General features: G+C 37.3%; 1 protein-coding gene and 1 long non-coding RNA gene across 4 annotated transcripts in view; both read right to left on the minus strand.

Annotated features, from left to right (window-relative positions):
• Positions 1-23,781, minus strand: part of NEBL (nebulette) — a 380,095-nt gene that overhangs the window by 100,628 nt on the left and 255,686 nt on the right. The gene's annotated exons all lie outside the window — the stretch shown is intronic.
• LOC126014520 (uncharacterized) overlaps positions 20,425-23,781 on the minus strand; it is a 48,444-nt gene continuing 45,087 nt past the window's right edge. Inside the window, exons 2-3 of the long non-coding RNA XR_007497567.1 lie at positions 23,577-23,646; positions 20,425-20,468 (exon numbers count right to left, since the gene is read on the minus strand). This is a non-coding gene — a long non-coding RNA (uncharacterized LOC126014520). The remainder of the gene's footprint in view (positions 20,469-23,576; positions 23,647-23,781) is intronic.

Below are 23,781 nucleotides of genomic sequence, written 5' to 3' on the forward strand. Positions count from 1 at the left end.
TGAGGTATACTTTTGTCGTTTCTTTAAGTATGTTGTTTCTTGTCCCTTTAAAGGAGCTTATTTATTTTCTCTCTAGATTTTGTAATATGGCATATGATGATTACTATATGATTATCATTTGTGTACAGCTAACTTGAACTGAGGAAAAACTACTTTATCTTTTTAGTAGTATATAACCCATTCTAGAATGGAAAACACTGCTTTCTTCTTAAGAAACTCTCAGAATGATCCTTTTACATGCTTGCACTCTTTCTTCCATCTTTTCTTTTACTAAATGTGAAAGAAAAATTTTTATTTCAGCAATTGTTTCTACATTATAGGGTCATTTTCCTGAAGTATTCTTTCATAAGAGGCCATGCATCAACTTCTTTGTATGAGTCTAGCATTTATATTTAAAAATAGACTCCCTCACACTGTCCAATTTTGTAGAGCCATCAAAGCACTTTTTTTTTTTCCAATTAAAAGTGTGTGGCTGCCATTCAGACTCTGGTCTTTTTGGAAACAGGAAGTCAGACTCACATAACCCAACCAAGGTCGGACTGGCCTGCAAGATTTGAGATTGAGGGAAACTGCTGTCCTTTTTTTTTTTTTTTTTTTTTGATTCTAAGTAACTTTGCAGCTGTATTCCTGCAACCACCTCGACAGAGTCTGTCTGCAAGAGGGCTCTGCAGCAGCCATGCAACAGGGAGAGACAAGGATCCTGATTACACTGGAACTCTGAATTCACGTATGCCTGAAATCAGCATGAATTTTCCAATTATGTAAACTGACAAATTCTCCACATTTCCTTGGGCTGATTTAAGATGGTGTCCTTCCACTAAATCCACAAACTCTAATTTATGTTTATCAACAGTGTCAAATTTGTTCTTTTCTGCTTCCAATGAAAGATTTTAATAAAATTAAAAATGACTCCATTTTGTCTTTCTCTCCCATGCTCACTTTACCCTTGGTTTGTTTTATATTCTTTAAGCTCCATTTGCACTCTCTTCGTGATCTTTCTACTTCTGTTTCATGAGCTCATATCATCTACATGTTTCCTCTGCTCAGGCAGTCTTCAATATGCCAGGCTCTGCTCTAAATATTGTGTACATGTGGATCCATTCATCTTTACCACACCAATATTGGGATAGTTTTCTGCACTCAACTGAGTTCCTTCCATATTCCTTACTAACACCTGAAGCAGTTACCTTGAATGGCCTTCTGTGGGGCCCTGGGACTAGACTTGGTCAGTAAGAGGAACTCAGATTTTGGAAATAGAAGAGAAATAAAGGTCTTTGTTTCCCATGTACAGCCAGACATATGAGCAAAGATTTCTCCTAGTCTTTGTAGCAAGCTTTTCACATTTAGACGACAGTGATTTATGACTCAGTAGGTGAGCTAATGAAACAGAGAAAAGCCAAACCACCAAAAGAACTGACTTACTGTAAAATGCAAACACTTAAAGGTGCCACCTCAGGGGCTGAGGGAGACTCACAGATCAGAGCCAATTGGCCTTAAACCACCCTTTGTTGTTCTGATGAAGGTTAAAATGATTCTTTTAAAGTCTGAGGGGAAAATGTGAATAGTATAACCTGCATTGAATCTATAATCTTGAAATACACTTTCAGTTATTCTCAAGAAATCCTTTTGTTTTCCTCAGAAACGCTCACAACAGAAAAGCCTTCCAACTATCATCTCACAGACATATAGCCTCAAATTTTGCTTTGTTTTGTTTTGGGGTTACACCCAGCCATAATCAGAGTTTACTTCTGCCTCTGTACTCAGGGATCTATCTCCATGGAGGCTCAGAGGACCATAAGCAGTGCTAGGTATCAAATGAAATTTAACTTTATATAAGGTAAGTATCTTACCCCTGTAAAATTCTGTACTTGTTTTAAATAAAATGACTATTAAATTGTTAAATTGTAATTACCTTTATAAAAAGATATATAGCTTTTCAAATATGAGTAATTGCAGAGTCTAATACTTAACACCAAACAGAAAAGTTTCCAAAGGTGCAAATGAGTTCTAAAAGATAAAGTATGATGTTGCACGTAGAACAATTGATAATAATGATGGTTATTGTCATTAAGCATAAGGCATTTTATTGCTAGTTTTTAATTCACTTAATTTTATTACCATCATAATCTTTGTGAAGAATCTTTAATAGGTATTACAAACTATACTGTCTCAGAAACTAATGAAATGCTGAAACATCCCTTTTAATACAAAATCCTGAAGTACTGTTATTGTGAATCACATTGGGAACCACACAGAGTCACAAATGTTTTTACAGTATCATTTTACTGGTGGCTTTTTTAGTTTTTGATGGAAAAGAAACTTTTCCTACTGATAAGTCTTGGTGAATATTAAGCAAGGACATACATCATTTTTGAAAAGAACATTGGGTCTCTTGTTTCCTTTGCCAAATATGCCATTTTTAATACACATTAAATTGATTACCAATACAGCAATTTTGGAAAAGTTGACCTCTCAGTTTCATCACAAGTCTACCCAGACCACAATACTATCAAACTTAAACTGGCAGCTCAAAATTTGTTTGACTTATTTCAGAACTATTGGACTTCGTGACTCTCAGAAGATTGATGAGAACAATTAATGTTACTGGGGTTTTCGTTGCAAACCCATCTTTAGGGAAAAGTAACGGGAGAAAAATCTCCAGTTTCTCTAATTGCATTAGAAAAAGTTGGCAGGGGTGCATCCCTGAAGATACAAAGGGAATTACATTGGCTGGTTCTAATCAATTTTGGATTATAGCATCAACAAGAAGATAGGTAGTTAATATAAAGCTTTTGAATATGTCTTTAGACCTAAATATTTCTTAATGCTCATTTTAGAATAATTTGGCCCTTTTGTAAATATAACCTCTTTTAATTCTTTCAAATTAACTGAAATTACCATGAAAGTCTCAAACCACCCTTTAAACCTGGAGAAAGATCAAGTAGAACTTGGAATTTTGTGGAAGAAGAGAACTGGAGAATCGGGTATATATGTCATCTAACATTTACAATAGTTCTAGGAAGTCAGTATCATTGTCCCAATTACACAGAAGAGAAATTTGAGACATGGAGCTCTTAAGTAACAGGTCCCAAGCCATTTGATTTTCTTTCCAATTTTTTGGTATCATGTAAGATAGTCAAACTTTACAATTTGTGATTATTGAATTGAGATGATATAAGACTTCTGTCCCAAAACTGAGGAAGGAGAGGGCAGAGTTTCTTCCCTTTGAAACCCTGTTACTCAGAGGTCAAAACTCAATTGGCTATGAAGAAAATGCCCCCCAATCCTTCTTCTGCTAACCCTAACCCTAAAAGTATCAAGAAAAGTAATAATTCCAAATGGAAATTTTATTCTCATTAGCCCCTTGATAAATGGTCTAAGAATGAAATGCTTGGTCACAAAAGGGGCAGAAATGAAAAGCTTTCAACTATGTTTATTCCCGTTTCATGGTGCTCTGGCAGAGATTAGAGGGCTGGCTTGATTTGGAGGAAAACACAAAAAAAATGCCAACTTGCACTATGTCAAAGAACATCAGGTTCATGTGAATGAACACATCTTATTTTAAATTAAGTCCTTTATAGATAAAGCACAAAGTCATGGTGGCATTCTATGTCAGGAAAAGGCAATTCTACGAGCAAATTCTCTGCCACTGAGTATCATTGCCATTGGATTTAACAGGAAACACTTTTGTCTTTCTTGGAGATGTGGCAGTCTGATCTATTAAATCAAGAGATATATTTATTTTCCTGGTGACTTTCGAGACCTCTGTTTAAACAAATTTCATATTGTAGCAACAACAAATGTATTATTCTACATTGGATTCTGGGGAAATACCTACTACTTCACAGATAAAATACAAATATCATTCTCTTTTTAAATCTGAGTAAACAGTCTTAAACACTTTCTAAATCCTATTATATGTACAAACTTTGCATGGAAAGGTTGAGCCGAGCAGGCAGAGGAATGTAAGTAAATACATTCTTCTCCCATAAGTACACAATATTGAAGAGAGGAGAAAGGGCAGTCTAGACCCTCAATCAAAGATCTTTCAAAGAAAAGTCAGGGTGTTAAAATAGTAATTCTGGTTCTATGATAAGGAACTCCTATATTTAAAGTTATAGAGTTAGAAAGTGTCTCTGGAGGATGCCAACTATGCCAGTTCTTTCCCAGGCCTCCACTACCCCCACCAAGTGCATGGAAATGTAAAGTTTCTCAGTCCCCAAACCAGAGTGGGGCTCAGGTTAGGGTCTTTCTTGCAGGGTCCTAAGTCCATTTCTTTGAATTCTGGTGATAATCTGTTTTGAACTCTATTGTTTAATATGTTGTTTAAAATTTCCACCCAGTGGTAGTGTTAGTTTTAGGAGGAAGGCTGCAAAGTGAACAAAGAACATTTAGTTGTTCGATTCTTCTTGATTTTCATTTTCTCATCTACAAAGTAGGAGTCGGGATGAGGATTTTGTGGGAATTGGAAGTGATCAACATCTTGGCATGATACCTCGTGTGCTCGTTAAGTAGTAGTTATTTTCTTTATGACAGTCATTCTGTAGGCAAACAGTTCTTCCAAAGCCTCCCCTTTGAATGACCTTGCCGGTAATTGCAGACACACAGCCTCTTTGTATCTTATCAATCTTACACAGGTTCAGAAAAGTGCCTTAGTATTGGCATCTGTTTATAGATTTGGATTAAAATGTAAAACCTCACTGCATTTTTACATAAGCATCAGCCTACTGCAATTGAAAAACCAGTCACTTGCTGTTCTGCAAACAGGTTTGCAGCTGGAGCCCTGGGGATACAGAGAGAGCAAAATCCTCTTTCTCAATAAAACAAACTGGTTAGCAAACTGTGAAAAGCAAAGTCTTCTAGTATTTTTCTTTTATCTTTGTTTTGTTTTGTTTTTGTGGGGAAAGGATATATTTCAGCCATACCTGGCAGTGTTCAAGACTTACTCCTGCCTGGCCCTGCACTCAGGGATAACATCATATGGGGTCCCAGGGATTGGCAGAATGCAAGGCAAGAATTTTTACCAACTATCCTATCTCTCTGGCCCTACTTTGGGTACCTTTCAAAGGGATTTTTCCTGACCCACCTTGGGATCTAGGACAAAAGTAACTGATTCGACCCCAGATGACATCTGACAAGTAAGTTCTCTTTTCCATCTAGTGAGCAGAAACCCAGGATGGGGAGAAAGTAAATTGTTCCTGAGAGTTTCGGAAGAAGTTGAATTACTAAACCACTAGGACAAGGCTCAGGCTGAATAATGAAATAAAGCAAATCCTGGCTGTTGCTGCATGAAGAATAAATGGTTTATTTCCTCCAGAAGAACCTCTTTACTCCTAAACATCTGCTTCTTGAATAGCTAGGAGGCCTCTCTTTCTTTCAAATTTCACAAGGAGTTGCAAGATTATCTGTTCCCACAAGCAACAATAACAGGCTAGAGTAACAAACACTCTTGCCTAAGCTTGTGAATGGGTCCTGCATCTCAGATGTCCCTTCTCCCATCTCTTCTGCAGTTCTGGACTGAAAAGAAGGGAGTCAAGAAAGTTCTGGCAATGTGCCCTGTATCCAACAGGTCTATGGAACGCGTTATCTTGATCTTGTTCAAAGTAGAATTAGCAAAGCCTACAAGACCTGGCTGGCAAGCACAGCTTAAGATGTCAATGACTGTTGATAGAAGCATTCAGATGGACTTCAGTCTGAATGCAGAGACAAAAGTGAGTGTGAAGTCCTTTAGGAATAGGCATATATATATACTTTGTTTTTGGGTCACTCTCGGCAGCGCTCAGGGGTTACTCCTGGCTCTATGCTCTGAAATCGCTCCTGGCAGGCTCAGGGTGCCATGTTTAATGCCGGGATTCGAACCTTCGACCTTCTGCATGAAAGGCAAACGCTTTACCTCCATGCTATCTCTTTAGCCCCGGGAATAGGCATATTTTGATAATGACATTTCAACAATCTCTCCATTTGCCCTGAGACGATAAGCCTGATTTTCCAGAAAAATCATAAGAAATGGCTTCCTTACATTACTCTGGTGCTTCGTGACCTCCATGGCATGTTTGAGCTCAGGCGGCTCCTTCATGTGAGCATAATCTGAAAATCCTTTGGCGGCATCATGCTTCTGCTTGTAGGCAACCTTGGAAAACATTTAATGGTGCATTACATTTTCATCTATTAAATTTCAGGGTGTTTAAGGGGGTTTCCATATACTGGTATACTACCATTGAGGGTTATATTTTTCTAAATCTCAAAAAAGAACATATGTGAATTAAAATAATACTTACAAAACTGATTTTTACAAAAAAAATGTTGAACCTTACTATAAAAATAGAAATTTATCTATGAGGACTATCGATATTTAAATCTCTTTTTTGGCTCCCCCACTGAGCTTTTTCTTGAGAATTACTGAAAGGGTCACTTGAGTCTAAAATTGTGCAAACTAATGCAAAGATCTTCCTTTAATGAAGCCCAAATCAATCTCTTTCCTCTCTCTTCTCTCTTCTTTCCTCTCTTTTCTCTTCTCTTTACCTATTCATATATATAAATATATATTACAGTATATATGTATATATGTATATATTATAATATGTTTCTCCTTCTTGGCACCAATTCTGATTAATCCATCTTGTCCTTAAGGTGCCTACTATGCTCCAGATATAGTCTGACCTATCCTAATTAGAATTGTTAGATTTAATCCAGGCTACTGTCTCTTCTGTGCTATGTGCTACTAATGTACTCACAGATCATTTTTTGTCTTTGAGGATTATGAAGAGATTGTATTCAACTAATTTGATAAATCTGCTTCCATCCTGCCAAGTCCAGCTCCCATAGTCAATTCTGACTATCTGGTTGGATTATGAGGGCTCATAGATGCACCTCAAGTTATTCCAAGGATAATTCATCTTGTTAAAGCCTGTCCATCAATTTAATCCATCAGAATATTTTATTCTGATGAATATACCTTTATATTTTCACTAATTAATTATGCTAAGCAAGAAACCCATTAAGAATCTTCATTTGAGTTGAAAAAGTCCATTACATTCATTTTTGAAGAAGGGCAAAGGAGTTTAATTTGTGGTCAAATTATTCAGAGAAAAAAGAACTTTCTATGAGCTGTAAAGAACTAGTGTAAGCCTATCTTGTGGTTTGTTATGTATTTTAAACTATTCTACTGTGACTTCATAAATACACCCAATCCGGCTGATCATTTAGGGAGTTATAGAAAGGGTGAGTCATCAAGCACAATTTTAAAAAATCGCACTTACGTTCTTTAAAAGACTATGTAATTTTCTACTAGCAGCATTAAAATAGTCATTTCATTTATAGCTGCTACTAAGTACCACTTTAGAATTAAGATTACATCAAATTGGAGGCAGCTGAACTTCAATTTATCATATTAATTTTCATTCTTAAAATAACTAATGGAAATTATGTCAGGCCAATAAATTTCCTGATCATTCTGATTTCTGAGGTTTTTGTGATTGTCATCTGAAATTTGTCTGATTAATATTGTTGTCTTTTTTTTCAGGGAAATAAGGTGGCTTGATCCTATGCACCTGACTAATGTTAGGACACGTGCAATAGTTTTAGATACTTTATAAATAAAATTATTTATATAGTTATCATATATTTGAGTTCATAGCATATTTTCACATTTAATATACACATATGAGATCTAGCGGACTGGAATTCTAGAAAAGCAGCTAAGGTCGTGTTACCCACTTGACCCCCATTCAATCTCTGGTACCACAAATGGTCCCAGAGTCTTACCAGGAGTGATTTCTGAGTGCAGAGCCAGGAGATGTCTTAAGCATCTTGTGTGGCCCGATGGATTTTACATATTTACTTTCTACTTTACATATTTAACTGCACAGTTACAATTAAGTGTACATGTGATATATACACCATGTATTTTATAACTATGCTATAGACAAATGTACTTTAATTTCATCAAATGAACACAGGGAATGATTGAGAGAATAGCTTTCATCAGCCTCCTCAATTCTGATGTCTGAATAGCCTGAATTACTTTTGTGACTGAGATGATTTTAGCCTCTGCTTAAGGCAGCCCTGGTATAAAAATCTCACCATTTTACAATCTATCATGCCTATCTATCTCCAAAAAGTTTCATTATGATCTTTGAAGTTTGAATGAGGCAGAGGCACATCCAATAAATGGACCCACTAAAGTCTCTACATCTCTCTAAGTCATTTTCCCCATCAGCTATTTTCCATAAGAGATCTTGCTTATTTTTGCCTCCAATTTTAATGTAAGCATCTCAGAATATTTACAAGTTGACTTTAAGAACATTTTTTGCTTCAAATACAAAAGTTCAGGAGACTCTCATTGAAATTTAGAATATCATTACATATCTCAAAATTTTAGAACACTTGATATTATACATAGAATGAAGTATGTTAACAATGTACACACAAATCTTTTCAGCTAAAAATAATAAATTTTAAAATACCTCGTATGGATTCTTTCCCATAGTTAAGCTGCATACCACACAAATCCATGCTATAGGAAAAATGAAAAAAGGTTGTACCTTTCCAATTTAATGAGGATATAAACCTCTGAAAAAGTTACCTTCTAAGTTACTAAAATTTAAAAAAACACCATAATTTTTCCTTTTGTGTATAGCTGGTTCCTGTCACATATTGGTCATTGTGTTGAAATTAGTTGTCTTGTCTGTTTGTTTGTTTGTTTTTGGATTATACCCAGTGACGACGCTCAGGGGTTACTCCTAGCTATGCACTCAGAAATCGTTCCTAGCTTGGGGGACCATATGGGATACTGGGGGATCAAATGCGGTCCATTGTAGGCTAGTGCACCACCACTCCCGCCCCTGTTTGGTACTTTCTGTATACTACACATGAGTAAGATAACCCAGTATTTGTCCTTTTCTTTCTGATTTATTTTGCTTAATATGAAACCCTCTAGTCCCATCCAAGTTGCAGTGAACTGCAATATGTACCCTTTCTTTTTCTCTTTATTTTTTGTATTGAGTTATCATGGTTTATAAGACTGGTAATAATAGTTTCATGTATATGCTTTGTTCTAATACTATACCCACCACCAGAGTATATACTTCTTCCCTCCATTAGTGTCTCAAAAACTCTTCCAGAGACTGACTTTCCAGATAAATTCAGTTCTGTAGATAGGATCTTTAGTTCTGATGCTTTGACCATTCATTGTTCCCTTATTATATTTCTTTATATACCATATATATTTTCCTTTATATACCATATATATTTCATTTAGTTGTGGTGAGAGCTACACACATTAGCTAAATTTCTGAGATTACACAAAAATTTAGGTCAATGATAAACTAGTTTAAAATTCAAAACTTTTTATGTATATAAATTTTAAAAATGAACAGTGTGAATAGTTTTAAATTTTATGTAAAATAGATTAATCATATAAATTCGATGAGGTAAATATTTTAAGTTAAATTTATTTTTTTAAGTTAAATTTATATAAAATGAGTACATCCTACAAAAATACAATATAGTAAGAAGAAAGAAATAATTTTTAATTATGTTTTATTTTGGTTTGGGAGCCACAGTTGGCAATGCTCAGGGCTTGCTCCTGGCTGTGCTTAGAGGACCATATGGGAGGCTAGAGAGCAGATCTAGATCAGCCACAAGAAATGCATGGACCCTACCCTCAGTACTATCACTCCAGCCTTCAAGAAGAAAGAGATTTTTAAATTTAAAAGAAAATCTAAATATGCCTTTAAAAGTGTATTTTATTCTAAATGATAATTTTGGTTTTATATTAGAAAATATTATGAGTTATATTATTGATAATTCATATTATTTTATATATTTATTTTTATATTATTTTATAGCTATCATATTTGGGGGTACACCGATGATGCTCAGGGGTTACTCCTGGCTATGCACTCAAAAATCACTCTTAGCTTGGGGAATGCAGGGGGATCAAACTGCAGTCCTAGGTCAATGCATGCAAGACAAACACCCTACCACTTGCACCACTGCTCCAGCCCCTATTGCTATCATATTTGATTAATACAATAAATTTAATGAGTTATGAATTATATAGCCCTCAGATGTGATGAACTCTATATTAAAAAGATTCCCAAACTCTTCTGAATTCAAAATCAGCTTCCATGATGACATTTTCCATGAAAATTTTAGATTCATTTTTAAATGGCAATAGCTGAATTCTCATTGATAGGGACTCTTTTTGATAGCCTGAGATAGTCCAAATTAAAATCCCAAATCTACATATAAAGAGACTCTGGAGCCACTTGTTTTAACAATGTGGTCACAAATCTGTGTTATATTCATAAGTGAATCAAACTAGAGAAAATAGTATCAAAGGACAAATTTTTAAAAAAATGTAAAATTGCGGGCTGGAGTGATAGCACAGCAGTAGGAGATTTGCCTTGCACACAGCTAACTCAGAATGGACCTCAATTCAATCCCCAGAGTCCCATATGGTCCCCCAAGCTAGGAGCAATTTCTGAGCATATAGCCAGGAATAACCCCTAAGCATCACCGTATTGGGCCCAAAAAGAAAAAAAAAATTGCTTCTTCGTGCCAATCTCTGAGTTCATTGGCGAATCCATCACTGACCACACAGGAATCAGTTCTTTCCAACTTTCATCAGTACTTAATACTCAACACAGATGACTATTTTTTAAAAGCTAAATAATTCATACTAGGTTAAATCTTATCTGCATTACGTAACAATTTTGGAAGCACTCACCTCACTCTGAAGCTGAGTCACTTCTCTTGCAAAGACACTGTCAATTGTAGCTGGCATCTGTTTATACAGAGAATTTGAGAGGTCTGCCTTAGATGCACCTTTGTACTTTGCCTGATGGAGGAAAGAAAAAGAAAAAGGGAAATTTTCTTTACCGTGAATAGAGAATTTAAAATGTACATCTAAAGGGAAACTAAAAGGAGCATCTTTCAGAAGTAGAAACACTAAAAAAAAAAAAAAAAAGAAATAAAGACTTTAAAAATCTTTTATACTGTATATAATGAAGAAAAAAAATCACATTCCTATGGGAAAGGCTTTGAATTAGATATGCAAGAAAGCAGTGAGTCTTCCGACTTAAACACATGCACTCATCTAAAAATAATTGTTTATGTTTGTGTGTGTATTTAGTTTCATGTTTGATTAGTGGAGACAATTCTAAGAACAAGATATTTGCATCGTTCCCAAAATAGAAGTCTCTAGAATTTATAGACTTGAAAGGGAATGCAAAGAACTGTATTCCTTTGGACTCAATGCTTCCTGACCTCCCTCTCCCATCCACCCTATCCCTTCTGTTTCTGTACCCTCACCAATCCAATCTGTACAATCTCTGAGTCATTATTGCTCCTATCTTTACTATCTCATCTTAGGAGATTTTGCTCAAAGTAACACTCAAGACTACCTTTTTTCTTTTATTTCTTTGCTCTGCAGCTAACTTCTTCAGGAAAAAAAATTTCACTCTACAACAGTTAACTAAAGAAGCAAAGTCAAGTTCTCCACATGGTTGACAAGTCCTCTCTGACTGATGGACTAGCCTGTGTTTCCACAACCCTTTGGACTTAGAGACTTCAAAAAGAAAATTTACCTAATTTCTTCACAACGTTTTCATGTTAGCAGAAACCATCCCCAGACTATCACACTGATTTTCTTTCAACATAATTTAAGAAACACTAGAGGTCAGTGGTTTCCACCAGTTTTGGGAATTCTCCTTTCAAGTGTATCTCTTCTAAGTGGCCTGTGCAGAGACAACTGAAATAGCTCCTGAGAGAAATTAGCACCCACTGTGCTTTACCATGCAACATACACGGTGGTCCTAAACAGATTATTTAATTTTTCAACTGGAAAATGAATACAGTGGCTTCCTCACCGTGGTATCAGAACATTTATTTCTGCTGAACTGTGCCAACTCAAAAATATCACATTTTTGGAAATCAGCTGGTGAAGAGTACTTATCTTTCATATGCTACTTGATTATTTATACCCAACAAATCTGCATGATAACAAAATTCTGGAACTTCTACAACTAGTCCTTTCTATTTATTAATGAAAATATATATTTTTCAATAAGAAATCTACACAGTAAGAGGGTAAGTATCAAAACAAGACACATCCATATAATACATCAACCATAGGTAATAAAAACTTATTCATTTACATGAGTTTATTGGAATAGTTTGTAAAATCACATAAACATACAAATGTTACCAACATTAGGGACTGTTTTGAAACTGTGATTCTCTGAATTTAATGCACAGACTTTCACAGACTGAAATAGGAGCAGGACATAAAAGCATGTCTCAAGTGTGGCTACCTTACCTCAGAAATGAAAGCACCAATATTTTTTACATGGTTTAGCATCGGAGTATCAGGCACAAAAGTACACTTATCCTTAGACCTTTGATATTCTTCCTTATAATGGACCTAAAATAGAAAAGGGGAACATGTCTGTACAGATAGATATAAGAAGGGAAAGAAGAAAGCCTTTCAAAATTCCGTTTTTGAACAGAAGAGTCAATTGAAATAAAATTTGTTCTCTGAAGTCAATACTCCAGTATGGAGCAGTGCTGCAAAAACGCCAAATCAAATCAACTGAAGCCCAGACCAGCATAACTAAGGTTGTGAGGAGGCAAAGGAGAGATTTCACTTCGGATAAGCCCAGGGCCTGCTTATCTGACTGAGAAGGTCGGCTCCACATATGATGTCCAGCTTGCTCAGCATAATTATCCAACAGTCTTCATTTCCTCACACAGGCTGGCTTAATTGCTACCTTATAAGCCACTGACCATAACATTAAGCTGTTTGGTTATACAGGAACTGAGCTGCCTACTTTTAGGTTTGTAAAATAGTGGTCCTCTGGACAGATGTAACCAATGAAGAAGGTGAGGCAAAAGGAAGTCAGGGGCGATTACAAGGCCCGCCATTACCCACACATGCTGGATTAGAGGACGAGGCTTCCTGCTATTAACTAATTCGGCTCAAAGCAAACTCACCCACTTTTTGTGCACCCCCACGCCTCCTCTGTCTCCTCTTATGGCCCAAGAAGAACAGAACCTTTCCAGAAAGTGACTCCATGATGGAAGGTCTTTGATAATGCCCTCTTGCAGAAGGGAAGCAGGAGAACAAAAGGGAGTTCAAAGAGGCCTGGCTGAGCTTGTGTTCCCCTTCTCTGGACCCTACCAGCAAGGGGATAAGTCCCTCATTTCCCTTTGGAAAAGGCGAAAATTATTACTCTGAGAGTAGCACCTACATGAACCAGGAGCCAGAAAGAAGTCCAGAGTCACGGCCAAAAACTGCGACGAAGGAGACAAACTATAATTCACTGAGAGGATGAAGGTAATTTGTTAGAATTTCTATCACCCTATAATAAAATCCTGTTCCTCTACCAAAGACTACATATACTTGGGTTAGGAAAAAAAAAAAAGTCTAGCTCAGTGCTAAAATACATGGTCTCCCTATTCATAACCTGAAAGAAAGTTTAATTGTATTTCCTACCTACCTGGTTCATTCAGAGCATGACAAATAGGAATATTAGTTGACATTACCTAGAGATTTGTCATATGCTAAAACTAACTGAGAGGTTGTGCATGAGCTGAGCTGTAACCAGGTCATCAAAATGAAAAAACATACTAAGTCAAGTTCTTTCCAAGTAATAAGTGGGCCCACAAGGGCTCACTTAGCTATTCAATGCCCGCCACGTAATACATCTGCTTTATTCAACATTAGAACATATTTATCTTATCTGGACAGTAAATTATGTTTTTTTTTATCTCAGCAGAGATTAAGCATAATTTTAGGTCTCTGCAAATCACCCTCCTTAGTCACTTGTAATTAAATTGTTAATAGCAGCATGATAAATAGTAGGCTATTTTGATCATAAGGAGAAAAAATAATCTCCGTTATGTAATTAAGTGTGAGAGAAAATAACCCATCATTACGCTTAAGTTTGGCTCATTATTTTTATCTCTCACCACCATCTTTCCCGCTCACACTCACATTCCTCCCTTCAGTGGTATGTGCTATGGCTGCTCTCCTGATAAGCTCTGACCTAAGCAGAATGTGCAGGGCAAGACCATGGATAAGGGTGAAGTATTTACTTTCTTTACTCTGCAGGCAGAGTTCAGTCTTAAGGGTGGTCTCCATTTTTCTCTTTTGTCTTTTTTTTTTAAATAAAATAGACATGAGAGAGAGAGAATGTGTGTTTTACAACATGAGTGGCAGTAAGCAAATGCCAATAAATTTATATATGAAAAGTGCTACATCTTAGTAATCTTCCTTTATCACAATACATGGGTAGCATAGATAAAATCAAATACAAATCACTAATACAATCTGGGATATAGTTTACAGCCTAAGTTGGCCCCCACTATGGTAATATTACCACTATGGTAATAATTTCCTAGGTTCCTTCCTTCCATTCCTTCTTTTCTTCCTTTGATCACTGTTCTTAGATCACTTGTGGCAGTGCTTGGAGGAACCATACTATGCAAGGGAATCAAATCCAGACCACCCACATTCAACATCCTTTAAATTATCTCCTGACCTTGAACCCTTCTTTCTTGATAACAAAACTCAAATGTGTTTAGAAAAATACCCAAATCCAGACTACATCCCCAAAGAACAAGAAGGTCTAAGCAATTCAAGGTCCTTTCCAGCCCCTTTGGACAGTAATAAGCTAGGGGAGATGGGGTTCAACTGAGAGCTTGAGACTAAAGGCGTCTCACCAGCACTGATACTATTATAAAGAAAGATGGCACCACACTTGAAAACCTGGATTTTTCCTTTCACAGAAAAACAAAAGTCATCATAAGCCAAGATGTCACCTTACTAACAATGACAAAACAGGAGAAAAGGGGCCTAAACAAAGAATATCATCAACTGAACCAAAACTATTGCCTCCCACCACATCTCCCCAGCAACCTCCTGAACTATGTGGAAAAATAAACATCTCTTCATTAAGTCTCTACACTAGGGTTGTCTCACTACTTGCTATCACCAGTACTTATGGCTAATATATAATAAAAGTTATTTTCTAATTAGGCTCCAACTCTATTGATAAAAGGCCCTTCATATTTCTTTCACTTTGTCTTTGTCTGTGAATTCCACCATTTCTTCATTCCAAGACACTAATTTGTTCACAGTGCTTTCTCCTCCTGGCCTCTTTTCTTTCACTTAGTATGAGAGAAGCTAAGGCTAAAAGTACAACACTGAGGTCTAATGGTCAGGGACTATTTCTTGGGAAAAGTCTTCCTCGGCAAAAGTACAAAGTTGACTAGGTTCAGTCAAACATGCCAGAAAGAGCTGTGGCTCTTTCCACAAATCTTGCTAACAAAGGGATGGGAGCCAAGGTTGCTCTCCCAGCTTTGCTAACACTATTGGATTCTCATGGAAGAGGTAAAAATGCAATCAAATACTTTTTTTTTTTTTTTTTTTTTTTGGTTTTTGGGCCACACCCGGCGGTGCTCAGGGGTTACTCCTGGCTGTCTGCTCAGAAATAGCTCCTGGCAGGCACGGGGGACCATATGGGACACCGGGATTCGAACCAACCACCTTAGGTCCTGGATCGGCTGCTTGCAAGGCAAACGCCGCTGTGCTATCTCTCTGGGCCCAGCAATCAAATACTTTTTGCATTGAAAAAATAACAAACCATGTTCATTCACCTGGAACATTTTCTCTACTGCCATGTAAATGAACATTTCAGAAAAAATTCAAACCAAAATGCTGAGTCAGAGGTTCCTGCAGATGTGGCCAGAATTAAGCTGCAGAGTTGCTTGACACTCATGCCTAAGAAATGCAGCAAAAATACACACACACCCATATCCATCACCTGGCATTTCCATGATCTTCTGATAGGTCACTAGATGCATGGATAAAGTGTTCAAAAAGAGTCACTGAGTTTAGTTTGGTAAAATCGTATTAGAATTGACTAAATGTCTCAGGAAGAAATGGGGAAAGGATGGAAAAAGAGAGGGAGGTAAGGAGAAGGGGAGAGAGAGAAAAAGAAAGAGAGTAAGGTTTTAAGAAAATAATCTGTTTAAAAAAGAAGTTACTTCTGAGAAGTCTCTCCCTTTCATAACTGAGAAAAGGGGGTTAGGTTGGAAGTTTTCAATTGGCTGGAACAAATTCTGTGCCTGCAGGGAGCTTGGATTCAATCCCCAGCATTGCATGTTCTTCTAAATCAACCAAAAGTGACTCTGAACACAATTTCTGACCAGATAGCCCCCTGAGCACAATGAGTGTGACCACAAAACAAAATCAAAATAATTTGGGATAGGGGATAATAGAAAAAAAAACTCACACTATGGACAGAGCAGAAGCTAATAAGCTCCCTCTCTACTTCCAAATAAGTTGAAGACAAAAATAAATACATCCTACTAAACTCCAGAGTGAAGCTTCTTAATCCAACATACAGCTATTTCTTTGTCTAGATAGAGAATTCCATCAGGATTCCCAGTACCAATCCAATGGAATATTTTAATAAATTGTTATACATCATAGTCTGCTAGTGGCCAAGGATCATAGAGACAGGAATGGATGTGGAAGCAATGGAGGAAGAGGCTCTCAAAGTGCTATGCACAACACAAAACACCATGGGTTCAATTCTTCACCAAACAGGTAAAGTTTCATTGAACTGATTACTAAAAGGGGATGGGCCTTGGGTCCAAAGAGATGGCTTAAGGGGCTGGAGTACATGCTTTGCCTGTGGGGATATGAAGTTTTATCCCTGTTACCACATGTCTGTCTCCCAAGCACTTCCAGGAGTGCTGCCCAGACCATTACCACAGGAGTAATCTTTGGGTGCAGTCCTAAAACGACCACAACAAAAGAGGATGGATCCTGAATGTTCCATGAAAAATTGGACATTAGAACTGAAAGCTAGGGGCCGGGCGGTGGCACTCGAGGTAAGGTGCCTGCCTTACCTGCGCTAGCCTAGGAGACGGACCGCGGTTCGATCCCCCGGCGTCCCATATGGTCCCCCAAGCCAGGAGCGACTTCTGAGCGCATAGCCAGGAGTAACCCCTGAGCGTCACCGGGTGTGGCCCAAAAACCAAAAAAAAAAAAACAAAACAAAACAAAAAAAAAAAAAGAACTGAAAGCTAGTTTGAAGATGTCCTACAAGTGAGATTAATCTAACTGCTTTCTGCAATTTTTCAAGTCCAAGAAACACTATTATAAATGTCACAAAACTCAATGTGACTATCATCCCAATCACTGTTCATCCATACATGAGCAGCTATGGAAATTCTAGCTATTATAACCCCCTAAAGACTATGCAATCTATATGAAGTCTAAAGAGGGAGAATCAGAATCATCATGGAGGAATATTAGGCTTCAATCCCTAAAGAGAAATCTATGAAATGTTTCTATCTAAAATACTGCACCAGATGTGGGAGACACAACCAACCCGGTTCTGGACACAGCTGGACCCAAGCCTGAATCTTGGCCCCATCCTGTACTCTACCACTCAACCTTGGGTTGACCCAAAGGAAATTTCCAGGACAAAGTAGGAGAGGAGAAGCATCGCAGTGACATCAATGATGAAGTTAGTCAGAGACATCTTGTTGCAGGCCCCATCTTTGTGGTTCACCAGCTGAGAGATTTAACCAGCAGAATGGGAAGCAGCTTTTTAGAGCTTCAGATATAGGAATGTGCAGAGCAGGTATACAAGATCCCAAATTCACTTGTAGAAACTTGTAGACTTCAGACCAAGAAAAAACTCAGGGAAATGCATAAATGCCCTTCTGGGATATCATGGATTATAAAACAAAGCCAGAACATTTAAATGTTTGTCTTTAAGTTTCCGGGAAGGGAAAAGATCAGAAGATTCAATTAAACATGGGCACTGATCTAGCATAAGAGGACAAATTTGACGGAAATTTCAGTATTACTGCAGCTCTTCATTCATATTTTATGTTTCTGCTGTGTGACCAATGCAATTTCAAATACACAGTTCAAACTTGCTGTCCAGGCAGGCCAACAATACAGTAGAGATATGAACTCCAAGTCCATCTTCTTCATGTTAAAACAAGATTGACCCTTGAGAATAAATAAGTCCTTCCTTAATATCACAACCAACTTCTGAAACATTGGGTTTTACTGGACATTAGGTTGTTCACTCCAGCCAGCAGAGATCCATGAACACAGATCCAGGAGTAAACCCTGAGCACCACTGGGCTTGACCCCCTAAAAACTTTGAAAGTTAAACCTGAGTCTTAAAAAGTATGGAATTCTGGGGCCGGTGAGGTGGCTCTAGAGGTAAGGTGTCTGCCTTGCAAGCGCTAGCCAAGGAAGGACCTCGTTTCGATCCCTGGCATCCCCTATGGTCCCCCCAAGCCAGGGGCAATTTCTGAGTGCTTAGCCGGGAGTAACCCCTGAGCATCAAACGAGTGTGGCCAGAAAACAAAAAAAAAAAAAAGAAAAGTATGAAATTCTAAATAGTTAGCTTTGGGGCCAGAGTGGTGGTACAAGCAGTTGGGTACTGCCTTCCACACACTAACCTAGAACAGACCACAATTAGATCCGCGGGTGTCCCATATAGTCTCCCAAACCAGGAGCAATTTCTGAGTGCATAAATAAATAATTAAATAAATAAATAGCCTTTAGCCCTGGCAAAAGGCCTTCACTATTCACCACAGGCTGGTGTTAGAATTCACACTAAGTAATATCTGAAACAACATCAACTATTTTTTGAAAATGGTAATTTTACTTAGAATGGTTTATACAAATTAGCTTCTGCCCAACTATACCTCAATAGAATTCTATTAACACTGAAGAATGTACCCAGAGCTACGCTACTGAACTTAAGGGCTTAACTAGCAGCAAGATTATTACTATCTGTGTACTAAACAATAAGTTTGCATGGAAGTCCAAAGAGAAAAAACAAAGTGGAGAGAAATTTGCATTCACATCCCATACCATTTTAATTATGTGACCCAGGAAAATTAAGATTAAACCTTTTTTAATCTTTCCTTTTCTCACTTCTAAAATAGGGGGAAAATTAACAGATTCTACCCCACAAACTACAATATCTGGCACATAAAAATCAGTAATTCCCTTGGCTATTACTGTGGTGGTTGACATATTCATCATTGCAGTTTACAAAGAATTTATGACCATTATTAATATGGAGAAAGAAACCTCCAACTTAAAATACAATTATATCACATGTCAAATATCTTCAGCTCTTCCTGAAACCAGGAGACAATTGAGTCACATATAAACCTGAGGCAGATGAATAAAAATGTACTTAGCCAACATATCTGATGCTACTATTTCATTCCACAGGCATTAAATTTAAATGCCAAATCACAACTTGGGACAGGTTGGCTTCAGGGATCATTTCTGCTCACTTGGTCATTGCTCAGAGCCTTTCTTTTGAAGCCAAGTGTTTGTGAATTCACTGACCAAGTTGCTCACTTGTAGCAGAGAAAGTGGCATTGTGCTCACCTGTTTGCCTTTCTGGAGCCTCTCATCTTTGACCTAGAAATTCTCTGACAACTGTTTTAATGTGGAGACTCGAAATTCTTAGCCTTCATGATCAGTGCTTTTCCTGACTCAGTGAGAATTCCATCTACATGTTTATTGGTTTACTAGTATGGAATTACATTTTGACATGAAGTAGCCCTCAAGTTCTCTTGCAATATAATAGAGACAGATCCAAATTACTGAAAATCACAATTAAAAATGTCCTCTTCAGTGATATCATCCAGCTCACGGGGCCCTGATTAGGTAGTTCAATAATTCATAAATCTTGAAGTATATTTCATTACCAACATACAGGCCTATATATTTTTCTGGTTCAGTACTATTGTACTCAACAGATTCCTTAAAAAAAAAAAAGCAGAACTTTGTATGTGTGTATGTATGTGTTTAAGTATTCAATCAGATAGAGATCTTCATGAAACAAATAACTTCATCATATAAAAGCTTAAGTGGCATTTGGGATTCTCCAAAGGAATATGCTGAGTCAATGCTCTATGATTTACTGCCACAGTGATAGTGAAACCCATAAGGGACAGGATTCTGGATGAAGAACTTGAAAACTTATATAATTCTCTGTGTGGTGACCTTAGGAGGAAATCACAATGCTAGAACACAGCATTTCTCAATCATATGGTCCCCTGTAGGTCCCTAATATATTCCGGGGGGGACACAGCTGAAAACCACATATGGGGAAGCAGTGAAATGAGACTACAGGGCGAATCAGTAGGGCAAAGAGCCATAGGAAGGAAACAAGGTCAGAAAGAGGCCATTGTAGAATAAAGGTTGAGAAACCTCCAGTAATGGATGGTCCAGAGAGGTACAGTCTCTCCCCAGTACTAGATTTTAGTAATGTAACAGCACCACATAAGGAATGCAAAAATAATAAATCAAAATGGCAGATGCTACTTACATCACTAATGAGTTCAGTGCATTTTTTGGCCAATTCCATGCTTAAGTCTTCAATAACAGGCTTAAGAAAAACCTAGTCAGAAAAGAAAAACAAACAAAAAGAAACATTTTTCTAATCATCAGTAGACAGAAATAAGTATGTTCTTCAGCCTGATCTCTTCCACTCACCTTGCCTTCATTTGCCTCTTCCCCTGTTTCTTCCTCTTCAGTTTCAATGTTTACATCCTCAAATACAGGGACCTTCATTCTGATTCTTTATATATGTACAGTAGGTATATATATGTATATATATATATATATATATATACATATATATATTTACTAGAATAGCACACGTCTCTAGTACTTGATTTCAGCACCCTTGAGATCTTGAGGTTTCCAGTGTTCTGGCAGAAATGACCTTGCCCAGCGTACCTCTCTATTTAGCCCACACTTCACTCTCCTTATCACAACTGTGTATGAGTGGACAGAACAGGACTGTGGAGGGAAGTTGTACAGAACAAGCTTCCCCAGTGGAAACATTTTCACATAGTATTTAAGCTTATGAATTTTGCAAGTCAACATTCTTTATCCTGGTTAAGAAATCCAAGAGAGACCATGTAGTTCTATTTCACAAATTCTATTTATTTATCAAATAGTTTGCAAGAGATTTAAAGAGTCTTGGAAAACGACTCAGCTCTCACATTCCTGAGAGCGCCCCCCCCCCCCAGAGGGCCCCAAGCTTCCTGCAAAGCCCCTTATCACAAAGATTCCTTGACACCATCTAAATAAAGCTTTGACTGGAATGTCAGTCTTCACTGGGAGTTGGTGTGGATGAATCTGAGGACTTTAAATTCATTGCACTAACCAGAATTAAAGTTTTCATAAGCCATATATACACTTTTCATATTCTAAAAAACATTTCATATTAGCTAATTAAAGGTCAGTAATTTATTATGAAAAGACCTTTGAACAATTTGAAAGAATCTATTCTGAGCTCATTAAAACTGTTAGTCTTACATTGAAATTCATTATTTTCATTGTACACATCACCAAACACAAAAACTTGTAGTTAACTTAGGTTGACACATCTTTTAAGGATTCTAGAAGCACTTATTGTCTCAAAAATAATTACTTTTCAATCCTGCCTATTAGAATAATTTGGCAAGTTCTTTAGTATTTTTATATAACATGTTACAGACATGTAAAAGTTTAGAAAAACAAATTAACAATATTTATAATAGGATTTTATTAGTTATGTAATTTAAAATAAATTTTTAAATGATACCCTTAGGGGCAGGAGAGATAGCCTGGAGGTAAGGCGTCTGCCTTTCCTGCAGAAGGACAGTGTTTCAAAACCCCAGCATCCCATATGGTTTTCTGTGCCTGCCAGGGGCGATTTCTGAGCATAGAGCTAGGAGTAACCTCTGAGCACTGCTGGGTGTGACCCAAAAAACAAAAAACAAAAAAAAATGATACCCTTAACACCAATATAGGTAATTCAAAGACTATGCAGCTCATAATATATCAATTTGATTATTGATACATTTTGTAAATTAAATTTTACAAAGCCATAGCCTATAAATGTAGGATATCAAAAAATACCCTATGGTCAAGCACTAGACCTAATTCTATCAAATAACACTTTATTCAAAAATAGTGCTTTATTTTAAGTAGCCCAGTATGATGCCATTTTCTCTTGATAACATAGCTAGTTTTTTGTTTGTTTGTTTGGTTTTTGTTTTTTGGACCACACCCGGCGGTGCTAGGGGTTACTCCTGGCTGTCTGCTCAGAAATAGCTCCTGGCAGGCACGGGGGACCATATGGGACACCAGGATTCGAACCAACCACTTTAGGTCCTGGATCGGCTGCTTGCAAGGCAAACACCGCTGTGCTAGCTCTCCGGGCCCCAACATAGCTAGTTTTATATTTACTTTTAATTGCCTTGATTTTATCTAAATTTTAAATTCTGACAGGAGAAAAAATGTTAGTGTCCTTGGGTATAAATTACTTCTCAAACTCTTTTCCAGAGCCAACATTTCACAAGATATTCTGGAGAGGAAGGGATATTTTAAAATACATTTGAGAAACTTATGTCTCAATCTCTACCCCCTGACACTTATCTACTCTGCACAACACTGAAGGTTTTAAAAGTCCCATAACTAAGGAAGCAGTTGAAGTCCGCATTTCCCCAACATGAACTTTATCTTATCTACCTATTAACCAACCTTCCACTTACATTCTTATTTTTATACCAATATTCTAGAAAATTTGCATTCTTTTGCAAACTCATATTTTAAAAGATTTGTCCTAGTGAAAAAGTAAATAAATGAAAGGCCTGTAGAAGGTTGACCTTTTCATGGAAGCATTTTTAATACAGGCCAACTAAGTGGAATCACCAATCCTTAGCATCTACATGCCAAAGAGCAATGCTGTCACAAAGCAAGTCTGTTGTGGGATAAAGAACCCAATAGAGTAATTCGCTTATATTGGCTCCATAAAGGAGCAGAGGTGTGAATTCCTGTCTCTGAAGTCCTTGGCTAATTGGTCTGAGAAAGTAGCTCAGTGGTGGAGTGTTTGCTTTGCATACAGGAGGCCCTCGGTTCATTTCCTGGTATCACAAGAATGAAGATATAAAGACCTCTGCCAAAAGATATTAGATACCTTATAGAGAAATTAATGACATTATATATTTTTGTTTGCTTGGGGGCCACACCTGGTGTTGCTCAAGGGTTATTCCTGGCTCTGTGCTCAGAACTTACTCCTGGCAGGCTCAGGGAATCATATGGGATGCCAGGGATTGGAACCTGGGTTGGCCGAATGCAAGGCAAATGCCCTATTCACTGTGCTATAAATCTGGCCCCATGATATTATTTATTTTTTGTTTTGGGGCCACACCCATTTGATGCTCAGGGGTTACTCCTGGCTATGCACTCAGAAATCACCCCTGGCTTTGGGGGAGCATATGGGACACTAGGGGGATGGAACTGTAGTCCTTCCTAGGCTAGTGTTTGCAAGGCAGATGTCTTATCTCTCATGCCACCTCTTCGCCCATGATATTATATTTTTAAGGAAAAAGCACTTTCTGTAAACTATTTTGCAACCCTTATCATAGTAGGAAGAGAATTTTGACAAAAGCTGCTTATAAAATACTACTTGGTTAATGGTTAAAGGGACAACACTCGTGCTGTTCATGGTTACCTTTGTCACACTTGAATCCAATGATGTGGTTTCTCAAGATGTAATATGTTTCTGATGTAATAAGTTTCCACTGTGCTGAGATTATGGATATAAGTGCTCTGAAAACAAAACAAAAGACCACATGCAATATGAACCCCAATCTTCCACTGAAGATTTTAAATCTCAGAAATTTTAAGACACAGTGATCTTTCCAAAAATTAATCCT

This window comes from Suncus etruscus, chromosome 7 (assembly GCF_024139225.1).
Source record: "Suncus etruscus isolate mSunEtr1 chromosome 7, mSunEtr1.pri.cur, whole genome shotgun sequence".
NCBI lineage: Eukaryota > Metazoa > Chordata > Mammalia > Eulipotyphla > Soricidae > Suncus > Suncus etruscus.